At 45.3% G+C, this 18,006-nt stretch overlaps 1 protein-coding gene across 2 annotated transcripts in view; it reads right to left on the reverse strand.

Annotated features, from left to right (window-relative positions):
• Nucleotides 1-18,006, reverse strand: part of LOC138567392 (E3 ubiquitin-protein ligase RNF216-like) — a 2,013,370-nt gene that overhangs the window by 245,830 nt on the left and 1,749,534 nt on the right. The gene's annotated exons all lie outside the window — the stretch shown is intronic.

The raw sequence follows: 18,006 nt of genomic DNA on the forward strand, positions 1-18,006 counted from the left end.
AGGTCCATACATCAGGGGTGAGTGATTCTGATGTGGATGCTCCTCTGTCTGCGACACATGCACGGAGGAGCCAGACAGTGGTGGGATCTCCGCCTGTGGTGGATCGGGACGCAGGGCCACCCTCGAAACCAGTCGCTGATGTGCCTGGGCCATAACGTCGATGGGGGAATGTAGTCGTGCAGCCGCGGGCGGTGCCAACCCAACGAGGACGGGAGGTCCTTGGGTCCCGCAGGTGTCAAGCCCAGCAACGCGGTGGCCGTGCGCCACCGAGCTATACTGAGTTGGAGCAAGACATGACTGCCAATTCAGAACGGCAGGGGGCAGCAATTGATAACATCACTGTGAGCATGGAACGTGTGGCCCAATCCGTGCTCCCGTGCTTCTCCAGCAGCAGACCGGCACAGTCCACGGCCCGCTCGCTCAGGCTGGGCATGGCGGCCTCAGACAGGGCATGCCAGGCTGAAATGGTGTCTTTGCGTCGAGCAATTGCTGCTCACGCAGAGGCACACATGGAGCCAATGAAGGTTGAGTATGCTTCCCTCAGATCCACTCTGGGTGTGCTCATGATGACCCAGAGGGAGCGGGCAGAGGAGAGGTTTGCGCAGCTTGACCGTACCATCTCAGCTGAGCTACGTGCTTGCCGGGAGGTGTTGTCCAGCCAGGCCTTGCAGGAAGAACTCTGTGTTACACTTGTTACCTTGCAAGAGTAAGCACGCGTATCACGGGAGGTTCTGCATGCAGACCTACGTGTCATCGCCGCACAGAACCAGGCTCACCCATCCGGCAGACTCGCTGCCAACGAGGGGCAAGCTGCGCCTAGGCGTGGTCAGGCTCCTGTGCCACGTCTTCCTTTTCAGGAAGAGGCAGACTCGGACGATGAGATATCTCCCTTACAGGTCGTGTCGTGCAGGCGTTGAGCCCATGGAATTTTTTTTTGTCTCCACATCATCGCATGTGGGTGTTGAGGTGCACTCTGTACCTGCCCCCTCTTGGGACACCCCCCCCGCCCCCCGGGTCGCATGTGGCCATTTTTGATTTTAGTTTAGTTAGTTAATATTAACTATTTGATAGTTATTTTAATTAGGTTATGTAGGTTTTTCATTGTTAGTTTAATTAGTTAATATAGTTTAATATTGTTTGTCTGTTGTGCATTCATGTAACGATGTGGTGCTTTGTGGCTTTTGAAAGCATCCACTGTCTGGGCCCTTCAAGCTTGTCTCGTCTATGTGTTTGCAGCTTGGGGTCCTGACTCACATAGGCCACTCCTGCTTCCCTTATCCATGGGCTTGCTAGGATGGTTCGGTGTAACAAACATTTACACAAGGGCTTTGGACTTTCGTCATTACTGTGGCCTGTCTGCTGCTGTACTCTTGTGTTAACAGCCTAGTGGGGATTGGTAGAGTTTTATCCACCCCATGTCTGTAATCAATTTGGTTGAGTGCGTGATTGATGTCTCCATTAATTGATGTGGATTGTGATGTATGTTATTTTCTTGCCTGTATATGTGCTTGATGCACTTCATGCTGTAGACAGTAGCCTGCACCCTTGCCCTGTCAAAGTCACAATGATGGTGGGAGGAGTTTGGATGTAGGTCTGTAACCTGGCCCAATGACATCCAGCATGAAGACACACACACAGGGAACTTTCCAGCCTTATTAATATCTTTTATGCCCTTTCTGCAGGAAAATGAGCCTCCACACTACCTTTGCCGGCAGACACAGGGACGAGTAATCCTGATGTCTGCACCACCGAACATGGCCTGTTGTGTGCATGTGTGCGCAAGTAGAAGCACAGGGCTTGTGCTCAGACGTCCGACAGAAGCAGACGTGTTTCCAGGAGCTCCAGGCAAGGTGAGCAGTACAAGGGCCCACACAGCAGCCAACCTTCCACCAGGCCACTTGCACATGCAGTTATTAGGGCAGTAGCGTTCCTAGCCAGAAACTGATACAGCGCACAGGGACACCCAGCGAGGCACAGACTTGTGTGCAGTGCATATAATTTGCATGTGCAAATTGCCACGTGCACTACCTATTGAAATCCGCGGCTGCATGAACACAACTTGTACTGAAGATGCACCTCGCTATCCGTGTGTAGCAGCTCACCCAGGGACCATTGTATCATGTGTGATTCTTGACGCATTGCTCTTCCATTTCCCGCGTGCCCACATGCGCCTGCCTTACTGCATTGACAGTGTATGAACCATGAGGGTGCCAAGCTAACATATAGGTACAAAGCAGCAGACAGGAGTGTTTGTGGAGAAGTCACTTACTTAGGGGCATGGATGGTGTGTGTGTGTTGTTAACACACATTCAGATTAGTAACTCACGCTCTCTTTGCAGCATTGAACTGCTCCTGTTACCAGACCGGAGAGTGCGCAGGCAGGAGGCCAGCAATCACCCCAGAGATAAGTCTCTCTTTGGCTTGCATTTGACTCATTTGGTACAATGTGCATGATGAATACGTTTTCTCTGATTTAGTATGCGTTATTGTGAATAGTCGTTTTTTGTATTTTGACTACTTTCCCTTGCCAATCCGAATCCCCTCTCCGGACCCTCTTTCTGGTTATCCTGCATACCAATGCCTGACCAAACAACATATCCCTGACCCTCCTTCCCCGCCGGGGTCTCAGAGGCCTGTGTAAGTTTGACCTTGCAGGCGCCCACACCACGGAGGGGGTGGTTGGTTCGTGCCACTCCTGCGCCTGGACACCAGAGCCGTGACAATACCCATCAGTTGTTGCATCCTCATTGTATGTTATGTACCGTAAATGGTACCCATCCTGTAATACCATTGTTCAACTGTGCTAAATTGGTTGTTCTATCATTGTGCTTGTACATGTGCTTTGACATTTCCTGCTACTTCAAGTTATCTACTGAAGACTCTTCCTGGGTTTTTTGGTGCCTACAGGCTTTTTCACTGGTTTGGCTCCTTGGAGTTCTCTGCGATTTGGTATTATTACCAGTCAAGGTGGCCTCTGAGGGGGCTGGACCCTATTTACATGCAAGCTGGAACATGGAGACCAAGGGGTAGGGTGATCCTGTAGCCAGGAAGACTTGAAGGAAGAAGGCTACATACCCCAGACACAGTTGTTCAGAAGGTCACAGTTATGTGTAAATGAGGGAGGGCCTTTTGTTGTTGGACAGTTGGCTTGGGCTACAGTGTTTTGGGCACTCTGACATTGTAATTGTGGGGTACTATGTACATGATGTGTTCTGCTGGTCAATGCCTGTTCCTGTCTTGTCTTTACTTTTCAGGTGTCAGGGGATTGGTGTGATTTGACATGCTGGGGTGTTCACATGGGCAATGTTCACATGTGATGTGTACAGGACACTGAGGGTCACTTGATTTCACATGCATATATTGAGTGCATGTCCCTAATGACACACACAGTTGCACAATAATCGACCACACGTACAACCACCCTTCCATGGCCACAGGTGCACACAGATTGCCTTCTCGGGTCCGCTGTGTCCCTTCAGCGCATTATCTATTACCATTTGGGTATCCTGTACATGCGTCATTTGGTTATTTATTTGATTTGTCCTTTTCATGTGATGCTCAAGGTGTATCTGCAACACAATGGCTGCTCACTGTGCTGTGTGCTGAGCAGTGTGTTGCAGGAGACACACACAGCAGACGGGTTCGGGAGTAGGGATTTTGCCGTGCCCAATGCGCATGTGAACAGGCATTCATTGTTGTGTTCATGCTACGATTGGTGGAAAGCATTTGTGTCTGACTTTGTATGTGTGGGAGGTTGTTGGTCAGTCATTTCATTGTCTCAGGCCATTTTTCATTTATGACATGTCACTTCGTATCTTATTGGTCATGTGTTGGGCTTTTGCTATTGCATGCCATGTCATGGTGTGGCAGACAAGGGTGATGTGGGTTGGGAGGGTTTGGGTGACATACCAGGGATTGTGATGGCCTGTTTTGCAGGGGGGTGTGATACACACCTTGCATGTGTTCCTTTTGGTCACACAGGATTGGTTATGTTTAGGTAGCTAGGGATGCACACAATGTAGTACTTCCATGGCAATATTCTCAGGGTGGTAAGGTTGTGACAGTTGACTGTCTCTTTGTCGTCATCGATAGTCACCTGGTATGTGCCAGGCCTGTTTGCACTCTGCAGGGGTGGGAGTTTAGGTGAAAAATGTGGCCACAAGTTGGGTCCGGGCTGCCTCGTCACGTGCCCTTTCCCCTCCCATGGGCAGCGCCTGTGCCTGTGGTTGGGGATGTGGGGGCACCACCATGTCCACCGGTACGTCCCGCCATGTTGCAACATTGTGTAGGACACATGCTGCCACAATGATCCTGCACACTACAGGGGGTGCATATAGTAGCTGGCCGCCAGAGCGGTCAAGCGAGCGGAAGCGTGACTTGAGCACTCCGAATGTGCGCTCCACTATGCCCTTGGTTGCAATATGGGCAGCATTGTATCTTAACCTGGGGTGGTGTGGTGGGATTCCGGATTGGCGTCATCATGTGGTTGCTCTTAGGGTAGGCACTGTCCCCTGGGGAGGTGATAATGGTTGTGAGTATTGGGGTTTGTGTATTTGTCTGTGTGTGACATGCATGCATGTGCACAGGCATTTGTACTCACCTAGAAGCCATGTGTCGCCATGCTGTACAGCTTCCATGGCCCGGCTCTGGGCGGACATTCTGTATATGAAACTGTCATGGGTAGAGCCAGGGTAGTTTGCATAGAGAGAGGTGATGATTTCCTTTGCATCGCATATGACCTGCACGTTGATGGAATGCCAGTGCTTGCGGTTTCGATAGATGTGCTCAGTGGCCCTAGGTGGGCATAGGGCCACATGGGTGCAATCTATGGCACCAAGCACTTTGGGGAAGTGTGCCACCCTGTAAAAGTCCTGGACCACGGCCTGCCTTTCTGCAGGTGTTCTGGGCATGTATATGTGCCTCTGGACTTAGGGGCGCGCAGTGATGATTGCCAACACCTGGTGTAGGCAGCATTACTGCGTGGCCTGTGAGACCCCCCCCACTATGGCAGTTGTCCGCTGAAATGACCCAGTGGCCAAAAAATGCAGGACATTGAGCACCTTCTCCAAGGGGCTCAATGCTTGGGAGCACAGGGTGGGGGATGTAAGGTCATCTTCCCAGTCCCTGACTAGGTCTAGGATGATACGGGGTGGACCCTATACCTGCCATAGACCTGGTCGTCAGGCATCCCAAAAAGGCTACTCCGGAGAAAGAAATGCAGGTCCTGGCTATTCTCCTCCTCCTGCGGTGTCCCACGATCAGTGCTGCGACAAATGGGGCATTCATCGTAGCTGGATATACGTGTTTGTTGTTTGCGCACACTTTTATACTTGCGCGGGGACGCTGCCGCCTGCCTTCGTGTGGCGGACATGTTGACGCCAATGCGCGTCTTTTAGCGTGCGCGGGTTTCCCGTATTCCATTCCATGAATACATGTTGGTCGCGTGCGTGTGGGCGTTCCGTGCATTTCCCTGCAGTATTTCCCCCAGTTACGCCTTCTTTTTCATGTGTTGTTGCCCATTCCGTGTGTTACATCCCGTGTCCCGCCCCCTTTTTGGTGTGTGCGCCGACGTTGTGTGCTTTCCCTGTGCGCGTCGCGCTCAGCGTTTGGGATGTTGCAATGATGTGTGCGCCCGTGTGCGCCACGCACGGGTTTGGCGCACATCCCGAGGGAAACACTTGCAGGGACTTCCATGAATCGCACGTGTGCGCCTGTTTTTCATGCTTGCGCCAGCTTGCGCAAAGATTTTCAGCGCACGTTTGTTCCATGAATCAGCCCCAAAATCTTTGTAGAAAAAACAAACTGTTACTCAAGAAAGTTTTCGTCCTAATAGCCCTGAATATACTTCGGTCCACAATAATTGGGATGCGTTTAAAGTTACTTTGCGTGGGTTCATTATTCAATACGTAGCTTCCAAAAAATGACAATCTGAATCCGTTTATAACGATTTGTTAACTTCCATTAGAGATCTTGAAAAATCATAGTAACCCGGATCTCAATGTAGCCAAAACCCTTATGAATAAGAGCACCGAGTTCAACAAGTTATGCACTAATAAAGCATCAAATTCTATACTTCGCTCTAAATCCAAATTCTATAATGGCTCTAACAAAGCAGGGGAGATTGTAGCATATTATCTTAAAAATAAGAAAGAAAAATCACTTCTTACTTCTATCGCTTCTGCAGATGGCAGAGGTTTACTAACCAAAAGGATATTAATAAGGCCTTTCTAGATTTCTACTCTTGCCTATACTCTTCTATAAGATTGCCAGATATCCATTCCTTCTTCGAACGGAAAGAGAAAAACCCTAATAACCCTATTGACATATCCATAAATGTACCCATATCCCTAATAGAAATTAAACAAGCAATCCTAGACCTCAAACCAGATAAAGCCCCCAGGCGCGATGGTTTCTCCATTGATTTCTTTAAGAGTTTTATTGACTAGCTCTCCCAAACTTGTAGAATTATATACTAATTTTACGGAAATTGGACAAAGTATAGGCTCTTCTGGAGAAGCTCTCCTTATATTATTTCCTAAACCCGATAAAGACCTTTCTCTCGTCAGAAATTATAGACCCATCTCCTTAATTCCGACTCCAACATTTTTACTAAAATTCTCGCCAAAAGCCTAGAAATATTTCTTCCCAAGCGCATCCACATAGATCAGACAGGTTTCATCAAAAACCGTTTTGCCGTCTCGAACACTAGATTGCTCTTCCATGCCTTGCTTCACTCCCAAACAAATGACTCATTGCCCTTTCTTGCATTAGACGTCGAAAAAGCGCTGGACCACGTTTCCTGGACTTTCATGCTGCAATCGCTAAAATGGCATGGTTTTTCAGCCCCTTTCATCAATCTTATCCAAATCCTGTACTGTTCTCCATCTACCTGAATTCTCATCAACTCACTCCCGCTTTCCAAATCCAAAAAGGCACTCACCAAGGTTGCCCACTGTCACCATTGCTGTTCAATTTATCGTTGGAACCCATTCTACAAAATATAAGGAATAATGTTAATAGTAAAAGGTGTACTGATTCAAATAACAATAGTTAAAATATCAGCATATGCTGATGATATATTACTTTATCTTTCTGACCCAGGTTCTTCTATTCAGCATTTTATTTCCACTATTAATGATTTCTCTACGTCTTTGGATATAAACTTAACCTTGAAAAATCTGAAATGATGCCCTTACTAATGCTTGTAATTTATCGAATACTGCTTTGTTTGGTATGTCTTGGCAACCCTCATACATTAAATACCATGGACTTCATATTGTTAAAGATATTCACACTACAATCTCCCTTAACACTAATCTTATGATAGAGAAAGTTTCTAAGATGGTTTCAGGTTGGTCTCCTCTTTTCTGATCATGGTGGGGACGCTTAGACTCTATAAAGATGATGATCAGTCCCACCATCTTTTATTTTCCATCTATGATACCAATAACCATTCCAGCCAGTTTCTTCAAAAAAACTTGATTCTATTCTTTCAAAATTCTTATGGGACCAAAAAACTCGCAGAACTGCCATTAACAAGCTCAGACTTTCTAAACTCACAGGAGGAGTTAAATTCCCCAACGTTTTAAATCAAAGCTTTTATGCTAAAACAACTGACAACATTCTACCACTATAAAAATCACCCCCATGATGCCCCTTACAGCATCAACATTGAAACCAATATTATTGCTCCACTTTCCCTTACTCACTATCTTTTAGTGCCCTCATGGCCCAACATCACTTCTTACCCTTCTTTTCACTTTTTAAATCCATATGGAATAAGCTTCCACCCAACTTATTTCCAATCCAAGACAAAAGATAACTTCTTTTGGTATTGCAGAAGCTTCCCCAATAATATTAACTTTAATACTGTCAATAGGTGGTACTCTTCAGGTATCACGTTAATCCAACATCTATTCCTGGGGTCGTGCAGGTGAGGCTAACATTACTTCTTGACCCTCCTGGGTCTCATTGTGAATTTTAAAAAACTTGCTACTAGCGCTCTCACCGCCGTTGTTCCGTGTTTCCCCTCCCCTGCCTGGCATCCACTTCCTTGGTGCTTTCGAATGCCTTGTCTGAAGGCCCCCCCCTCTCTCTCTCTCCTAGCCATTCCCTTACTGTGGCTAATATCTATCAGCCACCAGGTCAGATCTCCTGCTTCCTCTCTGAGTAGGCGGACCTCTCCTCTTCACTCCTGGTCTCGACCACTCAACTCCTCCTTCTTGGAGACTTCAACATCCACCTGGATGCCTCCTGTCCTTCCTCTCGACTCTTTTGCGATGTTTGCAACTCTCTCTCTCTCTCTATTCTCCCATCTGGAACTCACCCTGCAGGCCACACTCTGGATGTTCTGATCTCCTCAGACGTTCCCCTCTCTGTCCCTCTCACCACTCCTCTCTCCAGGAGTGATCACTTTCTCCTTTCCTCCCAGCTCACCCTCTCCTCCCCCTCAGGCCAAGCCAACTCCATCACTGCCACCCACCTTCTCTGTCATCCGACCCATGAAGCGTGTGTCAGTTGAGGCTTTCGCTGCCACTTTCTCACCCGCCCCCCACCCCAACCCACTTTAGCTGAAGCTCACCCTGACACAGCCCTTTCCATGCTCTACTCTGCTATATCTGATACTCTTGATTTTCTTGCCCGTCATGAGGATCCGTCTGAAGTCCAAAGCCAAGTGCAACTCCTGGTACGACTCAGACCTCGTCACCCTCAAACGCAAGTGCAGGGTGGCTGAGAGGAAATGGCATGCTTCATGTACATCCTCTGACAAACAGGCCTGCCACCTGCTCCAAAAGCAATAGCGGCTCTCTGTCCGCACCAAGAAGAGAGCCCACATCCAAGCCTGCGTCTCCGCAGGCTTGGATGTTGGCTTTTTTAAATCTACAAGGAGCTGGCCAATCCTTCTGCAGTCTCTACCTCTCCTGTCCCTTTCCAGGCCCTCTGCATGGCCCTGGCTTCTCACTCCATCTCTAAACCTCAGGACATCCTGTCCTCTCACTCTTCCTCTCCCCTCCCCTCCTCCCTCTACTCCCTCTGGCCCTTCTGCGGCCACTTCTCCTCCCTCCTCTGCCTTTCCCCTGTTCTCCCCAAACGAGGTTTCTAGACAAGTCTGATCTATGAAAGTTTCATCAAAACAGGTTCACCCCTTTTCCTTCAAAACCATCAAGGAACACATCGACTCCCTGGCTCCTGCCCTGGCTGACTTCTGCAACCACTCCTTCGCCACTGGAGTCTTCCCTTCGCCCCTGAAGCACTCCCTTGTGCACCTTCTTCTTAAGAAACCCCCTGCAGACCCTTCCTGCCCGGCTAACTATCGCCCAAGCTCTATCACTCCTTTCCTGGGCAAACTCTTGGAAAAGCTGGCTATCCTCCCAGCTCAATCTTCACACTGAATCTGTTGGTTGTCTCCATGATCATCAGTCTTGCTTGTGAGCTGCCAGAAGCACGGAAACTGCTCTCCTGAACATCCGTGAAGACCTGCTCTCTAACCTTGATTCCAACACTCCCTGTGTCCTCATCTTACTTGATCTCTCCTCTGCCTTTGACACGGTCAACCATACCATCCTGCTCAACCTTTTCCGTGATAACCTGGGGATCACCGGTCAGGCCCTGGCGTGGCTGACTTCTTTCCTTTCTGACCGACCCTTCTAGGTACAACTTGGGTCCTTCCTCTCCTCTATCGCTACCTGTGGTGTTCTCCAGGTGTCGAACCTCTCTCCCTGGCTGTTCAACCAATATCTGGCACTTCTTGCCCACCGTATTGCCGCGCTCTGCCCCAACTTTCAGTGCTATGGGGATGACACTCAGCTCATTTTCAGGCTACCCTCAGCCACCTCTTCTCCCCCTCTCATCTCTGACTATGTCTGGTATCCAGGAGTGGTGTGCCGCCAATGATCTCTGCCTTAATGCCAGTAAGACTGATATTCTCCTCATCGGCACACCTGCTCCCTCCTTCCCTGTCACTCTCTGGCCGGCCTCTCTTGGCCCTCTTCCTGCTCCCACCTGTGAGGCTAAAAACCTCGGGTCATCTTCGACCCCACACTCTCCTTCTCTCCTCACATCTCTGATGTCTCTAAGAAGAGACACTACCAGCTGCACCGCCTCAGAGATACTCTTCCTTTCCTCTCCTTCCCCCAGAAGCTCACTGTCTCCAGAGCTTGGGTTCTCTCTAGGCTGGACTATTGCAATAGCCTCTTTTTAAATCTGCCTGCTTCTACTCTCCACCCTCTGCAACTCATCCAGAACAGGACTGCGAGACTTGTCCTTGGCCTCAAGCCCAGGGATCGTATCCCTCCAGAACTGAAATCTCTGCACTGGCTCCCAGTGGCTGCAAGGATTAAGTTCAAAACCCTCTGCATTGTCCACAAGGCCTTCTGGGGCCTGGGGCCTCAATACCTCCAACTCTCTCTTCCTAAATATCTTACTTCTCGAGCTCTTCGCTCATCCGCCCCCAACCCCCTCAGGGTCAGTCGCTTCTCCAAGCAACAAGCTGGTGGTAGATCTCTTTCTTCGGCTGGGGCTTCCCTCTGGAACTTGAGGAGAATCCTCTTGGGTTCCAGAAGCACCTCAAAACCATTCTCTTTGCATCTGCTTTTTCTCCTCCTCTCCCCTGCTGACCTCCTGGCTAAAACTGCACTGGTTACCTGGCCAACCTCTGATCTCAGGCCCAGGTCCCTCCCCCACCAGTCACACACACCGGCACTGCCTTCCTGGCAACCTCGCACCTGGGGACTGTTTCTGTATCCCTACAGTCCCACTAGCAGCACTTGACACCTGATGTCTGCACTTACCCTTGCATTTGCCACCTGCTGGCCGTACATTTCACTTACTATTTGTTCTATTAACCCATGTACTGCACTGCCCCTCCCTCTTCCTCCCCCTGCACTTCCCCTCCCCCCTTCCCATGCACTTGTGCGTTCTGAATGACATCTGGCCTAGTAGGATCATTGTCTGTCTCCCCTCTGTTCCCCCTCCCTTGCCTCGTCATGCCTTGAAACACTTGTGTATAGGCGCGTTATAAATGCCATATCATATCACAATAATATTGAAACTCCTTTTGTACAACTATGTCCTAGAAACGGATTTCTACTTTCACCGATCACTCACACTAATCAAATCCTTGCCCACTCGAACCAGAAAATCTCCTTTGGCTTCTTCTGACTTCTTTACTATTAAGACCCTCCACTAAAGCTGCCAAATTGTACTCCTTTTTAAGTGATAATTACAGTACCAATACACCAGACTCCACTACCATTCGACAGTGGGAACTAGACTGGAGCTTTCAACCCACTCCAGATTTATGGACTGATATTTGGAAATTATATTACTCCTCTTCAGTCGCAGTCAACCTTAGTTTAACACTTTTCTTTATTCTGCACCATGCATATCTTACCCCTTCAATAATTGCAAAAATCTCTAACAATTCCTCCACTAATTGCTGGTCTTGCCATTCACCTAATGCGGGATTTACTCATCTAATTTATGATTGTAAATATGTAAATACGTTTTGGCATGAGGTCTGGTCTTGTCTTCAAAAAGGATTTCTTTTTTAAGATCCACTATCACTCTGTAATCTCATGAGTGGTACTGTTGTAAATCCCTACCTACAAATGATCGATTCCCCAAGTTTATTCAACCTGTTTAAAAGTATTGCATTCCACATTATCACCTCCAATTGGAAAGATTGTCCCCAAAATCTTATAATGCTTAGTGGAACTACATTTGTTCTACTAATCGCATAAAAAAGTACCATGCTATTTCTACTTTGTGTTTGCATAAATGTGATAGGAAATGGAGCATATTTATTCAATATCTTAATCAGAATGTTTAAAACAATTTGCAGGTTGCAATGTTATTATACCTTTTTCATAATGCTCTTTTCCTCTCCCATCTCACCTCGTTTCTTGTCCTGTTCGTACACCCAGTTTGTCCACCTCTTACCCGTTTAATCAATTTTGTATTCATTGCTTTATCGATATTCAAATATGTTAAATCTATGTTAAATATTTGATAACTCTTAAAATTGTATGTAATTCACCTGTTATATTCTCAATGATTATCATATTTAATAAAAATCCAATACAAAAAAACGATTAAAGCTAGTCTTTTGCACACCATGCAGTTTTCTCCTGGACCTTTTTTGTGGCTTAATGCTGGCAAAAGACTGAAAGTTATCTGCTCAAGAAATACCCGAAACATCTGGGACCTGCTCGGTGAGTTGAGGGGGAGTAGGGTAACCCCCCAAATCAACCCCATAAATGCAGAACAATGGGTGGGGTTCCTCGAAAAGAGTAATGGAAAATCAGTGGATATAACTGATGTACCACCTACAGTTAAGCAGGTCCCGCCTCCATTCACAGTAAGTGTGGTTGAACTTCTTGATAAAATCTCCAATCTCAAGGCTTCCCGTGCACCGGGACCTAATGGCCTCGCAAATACAGTCATGAAAAATAACCCTAGTTTTTGGGCAAACCTATTGAAAATCTTAATCGAAAAGGTCCTTACTGAAGGGAAAATCCCAGAGACTAGGCAGAATGCAATATTAGTATCTGTATTCAAAAAGGGGAACAGATCTGAACCGGGAAACTATAGACTATTGTCTATGTTAGACTGCTCAGGGAAAATGTTTACCTCTTTGTTATTACAGAAATTGCAAATCTGGGCTGAGGGAATAGAGGTCCTTGACCGCTTTCAAAGCGGATTCAGAGCGGGATATTCTACTTCTCACAATCTTCTTATTATGAATAATTTAAGGGACAGAGCTCTTCAACCAAATAATCCACCATTGTATGCCTTATATGTTGATTTTAAGGCGGCCTTCGACGTTGTCAATAGGGAGATGCTGTGGAGGAAGCGGAGAGGAATGGCCTCGCCTGAGGGGTTGCTCCACTACTTACAGCTTCTTCACTGTAATACTACAGTACAGTTGAGATTAGATGGAAGTGGAACAATTACCAGACCCATAAGACAACTTCGGGGGTGAAGCAGGGATGCATTATAGCACCTACTTTATACAATTTGTTTGTATCAGACATCCCTGATTTAATTAGTGCTGCTTATAATTGTCCTCCGAAAGTGGGCACTCAGCACTGTCTGTTAATGACATACGCGGATGATTTGGTCATCTTTGACCATACATTCAGCGGTCTTTTACATCCTGCTAAGCGGCTGTGGGAATATGCAGAACTAGATGAATTGGTAATAAATCATAACAAGACTGAATTAATTCTTTATTCCCACAGGAAAAACAGCCGCCCCTGCATGCACGTTGGAGGTTATGAAATCCAATACATGTTCTCATACAGATATCTGGGAGTAGAATTTGATCGCAAAAGAAACGTTGATACCTGTTCCCAAAATCGTAAAACAAAAGCTGCCCAACTGCTATGATCTGCCAATTCTCTCGTAATCAGAGTGGGTACTCCATTTGGGCTGCACGCCAATTATATATTCAATGTCTGGTGCCTATGGTAATATATGGATTAGAGGCCTTGGTTAATATTAACTTAGATTGGATCCAGGTAATTGAGGGCAAGTTCTGGCGTAAGCTTCTGGGATTACTGCAAGGGATACCGATGGCAGTTCTGAGACTTGAACTTGGTGTGTTCTCGCTGAAATCCATGGTGTTGAATGAGAGAGCGGAACTCTTCATTAAAATACATGTGAATTCTACTAATCCGCTATTGTCATCTTTGAGAGAAGATATCAGTGGGAACAAACAGGTTAAGCTTACGGCCGAAATGACCACACTGTTCAGTACTATAGGGTGGAAGCCTCAGTGGGGCAAAGATTTTGAACACTTGAAATATCAGCTGGGGAAGCGACTGAAGTTATGGGACTGGCAAAACAACTAGGAGTATCGAGTTTGAGTAGTTCTGGATTCATCTCTCATATACTATATAAATATAAAAAGCCTCAAGGATACTTAAATCTGTGCCCATCAGATAATCTTAGACGCTTCCTACTGCTATTACACATTAATCATCTACCAGTGTTAATGGTGATCGGACATGAACCAGCAATACCTAAAGCTGAACGTTTCTGCCGGATCTGTAAGAACAGTGCCTCACCCGAAACTGCCAGACATGTTCTTATGCTATGCCCAAAGTTAGGTTCATTGTATACTAAGCATTATGGCAGTTACATTCACGATCTGAATCACATTAAGGAAGTTGAGTTTTGATACATGTGCCTAAACACCATGAATGCTAGTCTCCATTTAGCACTATATAGAGTATGGTGTATTGTTGATAAAAAATTGAGTGACAGCAAGCTATTAAGGCTTTGAGGTTTGAATTGATGTTCAGATCAGAAATAATCCTTATCCAGGGGGATGGAGTTATATTATACTCTTTTCAGTTAAAGTCTAGATACCTAGAAGAGCTGAATGTATGCACCACATCCTTATACTTTGAATAATCAGTGGATATGTAGTTATTTGTTTGTCTGTTTGCTTAAGTAGTTTCTGCTTCTCCTTCACATCTCCTTTTATTATTATTTTAGAGATTATGATTTATTTGGAACAAGAAAAATGTTCTTTTTATATGTTTATTCAGATGACCATATTTTGGTATTAAGGAATGATCAATTGTATATATTTGTTGAATTATTATATGTGTAAAGTTTTTCTTTATAAAACTATATCACATTAAAATAAACAAATGTGTAGCTTTCTTCCGACATGTGGTGCAACATGGTAGGAGCTGTGTGTCTCTCGTGTGTGGCCTGTAGTCCCATACCTTTTTTCTGTGCCTCTTCTATCTCGTTGGGGTTTACCACATCCCCAACCTTACCCTGACCCCAGTAATTCTACCCCTAAAACATTGAATTCTTCCTTGCGAGTGTCCGTTTTATGTGCCTCTATAAAATACGCTGCCCAGGACAGTTTGTTTTTCAGCATCTTGAGTTTAAACTTTATAGGGTTGGTAATTATCTTTCACCTGGACTCAGCATGCACAGATTACACACTGAATTTGTACTGATAAGGGAGAACCTCCGATTACACCTTCAACAAAATGTAAAAGCTGTCCTTATCATGAGGCCTAGTCAGACCTGTGGTTCGAGAGCAAAAATGTACAAAATTATTAGGATTCTCTTAAACAGTCTGTCGCTATGCTGTGGCACCGAAATGCTGCTGCTTGGGTGTGCCTCAACACCAGTGTCACTGTTGTCTTCCTCCTTGCTTCCACTCCAGCTATAATGACGGCAGAACAAAAGATTGTAGGTCATCAACTTGGAGAAGCATGGTTGGTACCCTGTACACCTAGTACAGGGTCAGGGTTAAAGGAACACCCCATCAATGCTTAATAACTTTTACATTTAGTAAACAAATTGAAATACAGAACCAACCACTAGATAATATACTATTCACAAGCCACACAAAATTACATACATTATTGAGCCTTGACTGTACCTCTGTAGTTAAGAGTACATTGACGGTTACTTAGGAAAATGAAACCATGCTGGTTCCCCATTACATTTAAATGCATTCTGAATCTTAACCAACTTAGGCAAGCATGTCAAATGTGGTGCAAATCCATGCATGTCTCAAAGATATGAGAAGTTGAGAAAATTGTATTTTTTTTAAATGCACGATCAGTAGTTGGCATCAGAAAATATTTCACAGCAGTGGCTGTAGTGTGCATCGGTCTCTAAATCCTCTGACCATTCACTCCATGTCTCTGGATATGACACTGGCTGTATTACATGGTGGTCAGTCATAATGTAGAATGCAATAATGTAGAAAGTCAAAATGTCGATTTTTTTTAGAAAACAATAATGTCGAAAAACAATGTCAAATTTTTTCTACATTTTTTAGAATTTTTTCGAAAAAATAAAATAAATATATATATAATTAAAATGTGTTGAGTATGAGGGGTGAGAGGGTGGTGGGGGGTTGGGGGGTGGCTGGGGGGTGTTGGGTGAGGGGGGTTGGGGGGGGACCCCCCTAGTAAATGATACTCTTCTTGTTTATTTATTTATTGATAGTGCTAATTGACATTTTTTTTCCGACATTTTTTTTTCTAAAAATTGACTCTTTTCATTATATGTATAGGTTTTCGACATTATTGTTTTCTACATTTTTTTTTCTACATGTTTGTAAGTCGACATTTTGTTTTCTACATTATGACTATAAACCGTATTACATATAGAGCACATCCGCCCCCATGACTCCAGTTACTGTTTTCCATAAGCACAGCACACTGCAATGGAAATGGCTCTTCTCTTGAGGAAAGAATTTTCAACCTTGTCACTATGCCATGTTCAGCTAAAGCCTCTGGGGTTTAAGAGCTTTAGGGATTGCACATCCAAGATGTTAATTACAGACACCCATAATATCTGCATTTGGATTGGGGCCTCACCATAACATAGCGGGTTGTGGCTCTCAACACGTAATGTATCTAATGGCTCTGTCTCAAAGGGCAGGAAAGTTGCTTTCTGGCAGACCCCATACAAATTGCCTTATACTCCCTAGAAGAGTCAGTCTTCGGAGAGGTGGAGGGCCATCGCGCAGCCAACAGCAGAAAAAGAACCCTCATCTAAGAGAAAAAATAGAACATTACCACAAAAGATCCCATCCCAGGTGCGAGTCACGACACTCATCTTCGATCTAGGCGAGGACGCCACTGAAAGATTAAGACAAAATTTAACATTCCCAACTGCTCTGACTTCTGCATAGCATAGGAAAGCGTTTGAACACCACATTTTGGAGATCTTTGCAAAGGCACCTGCATTGATGGAGAAGCAAGGACCCACCATACCTTGTCGGCCAGCAGCGATTTCTCAGATGTTGGCACCCTGACAGTTAACAGATTGGCCCACACCTCTAACCAACACTTGCCAGAGCCTAACACATCCATCCTCAAAAATGACTGAATCGACAGCTTTGGTGCAGTGTGAAGAGGACTTGCTTTTGCTTTTGAGAGGTGCCGATTTTTACACGCCGATGTCAAGGGACCAATACTTTAAAGCTATGAAAGAAGTCTATGACGACGAGGGGGAAGTGATCTCTTATGGGCTAGAACAGACCCCTAGCCCCAAAGGCAATCATGGAGAAGCCTGATTTGATGGATTTGCTAAAGGATCAGAAGGATGCCACATTCTCTTTACTTTGCCAGATGTAGAGAATATGCAGTCCTCTCCTTCAAGGCCAGCCAAATGCCATTTTTCAAAAGAATTTGGAGAAAGTGGTAGAGGCATTGGGACTGGGCATCCCTCCGAAACTGGTACAATATGAGTTTAACGACAAATAGACAAGGGACCTCAAAGAGCGACTTTGCTGCTTTTCTTCAATTCCGCAATCGCGGACTCAGTGATCAAGATTTGGCAACAACCTTGTTCTGCTGTGAGAGTGGATAAAGAAATGTGCAATTACAGAGTTACTAAAAGCTATATACACACACACACACACAAAAAAAAAGAGTGTGACTAATTTAATTTGTTTATTTGCAACCGCGAGAAGGACCTTTGATTTTTCTACATTTGCGCTCAGCTAGATATCCTGCATTGGGTGGATATTCCTTTCATTAACAAATGAGGAATGGTCATTCTTGTGCCCTGAGAATCTTGTATTGTTTTATCAATATGAAAATAAATATTAATACCATAGACAGTAAAAAGGAAATTGGATATCAAAAAGCTGTATGGTGCACCACAAAGGCTCCAAAGGTTCTCCCATTTTACCAAAACAAACACACTTCATGGCTTTTCAAAAAAATGCTGTCTTTTAGAAACTGCTCCACTTTCATTGTGCATGTTGGATGCCTGTCTGAACTAGCCAATGCCTCAAAGTGTAATTAATGTTGGATCTTTACCCAGGTAGCCCAATAAGACAATTAGAGAAAACGGGCCTGCAAATATGAAGCATTGCCACAAATCTTAATGGATACTGCTTTTTTCAAATATGTTAATATTGCATAGGCTACTGCAGCTGAAAGAAATAAAATGAATATTAAATATTAATATCCACATGTTAAATCTAAGTCCAGTTTCCTCGTCAGACAGAAG

This window comes from Ambystoma mexicanum, chromosome 2p (assembly GCF_040938575.1).
Source record: "Ambystoma mexicanum isolate Mex_15411 chromosome 2p, UKY_AmexF1_1, whole genome shotgun sequence".
Taxonomy (NCBI): domain Eukaryota; kingdom Metazoa; phylum Chordata; class Amphibia; order Caudata; family Ambystomatidae; genus Ambystoma; species Ambystoma mexicanum.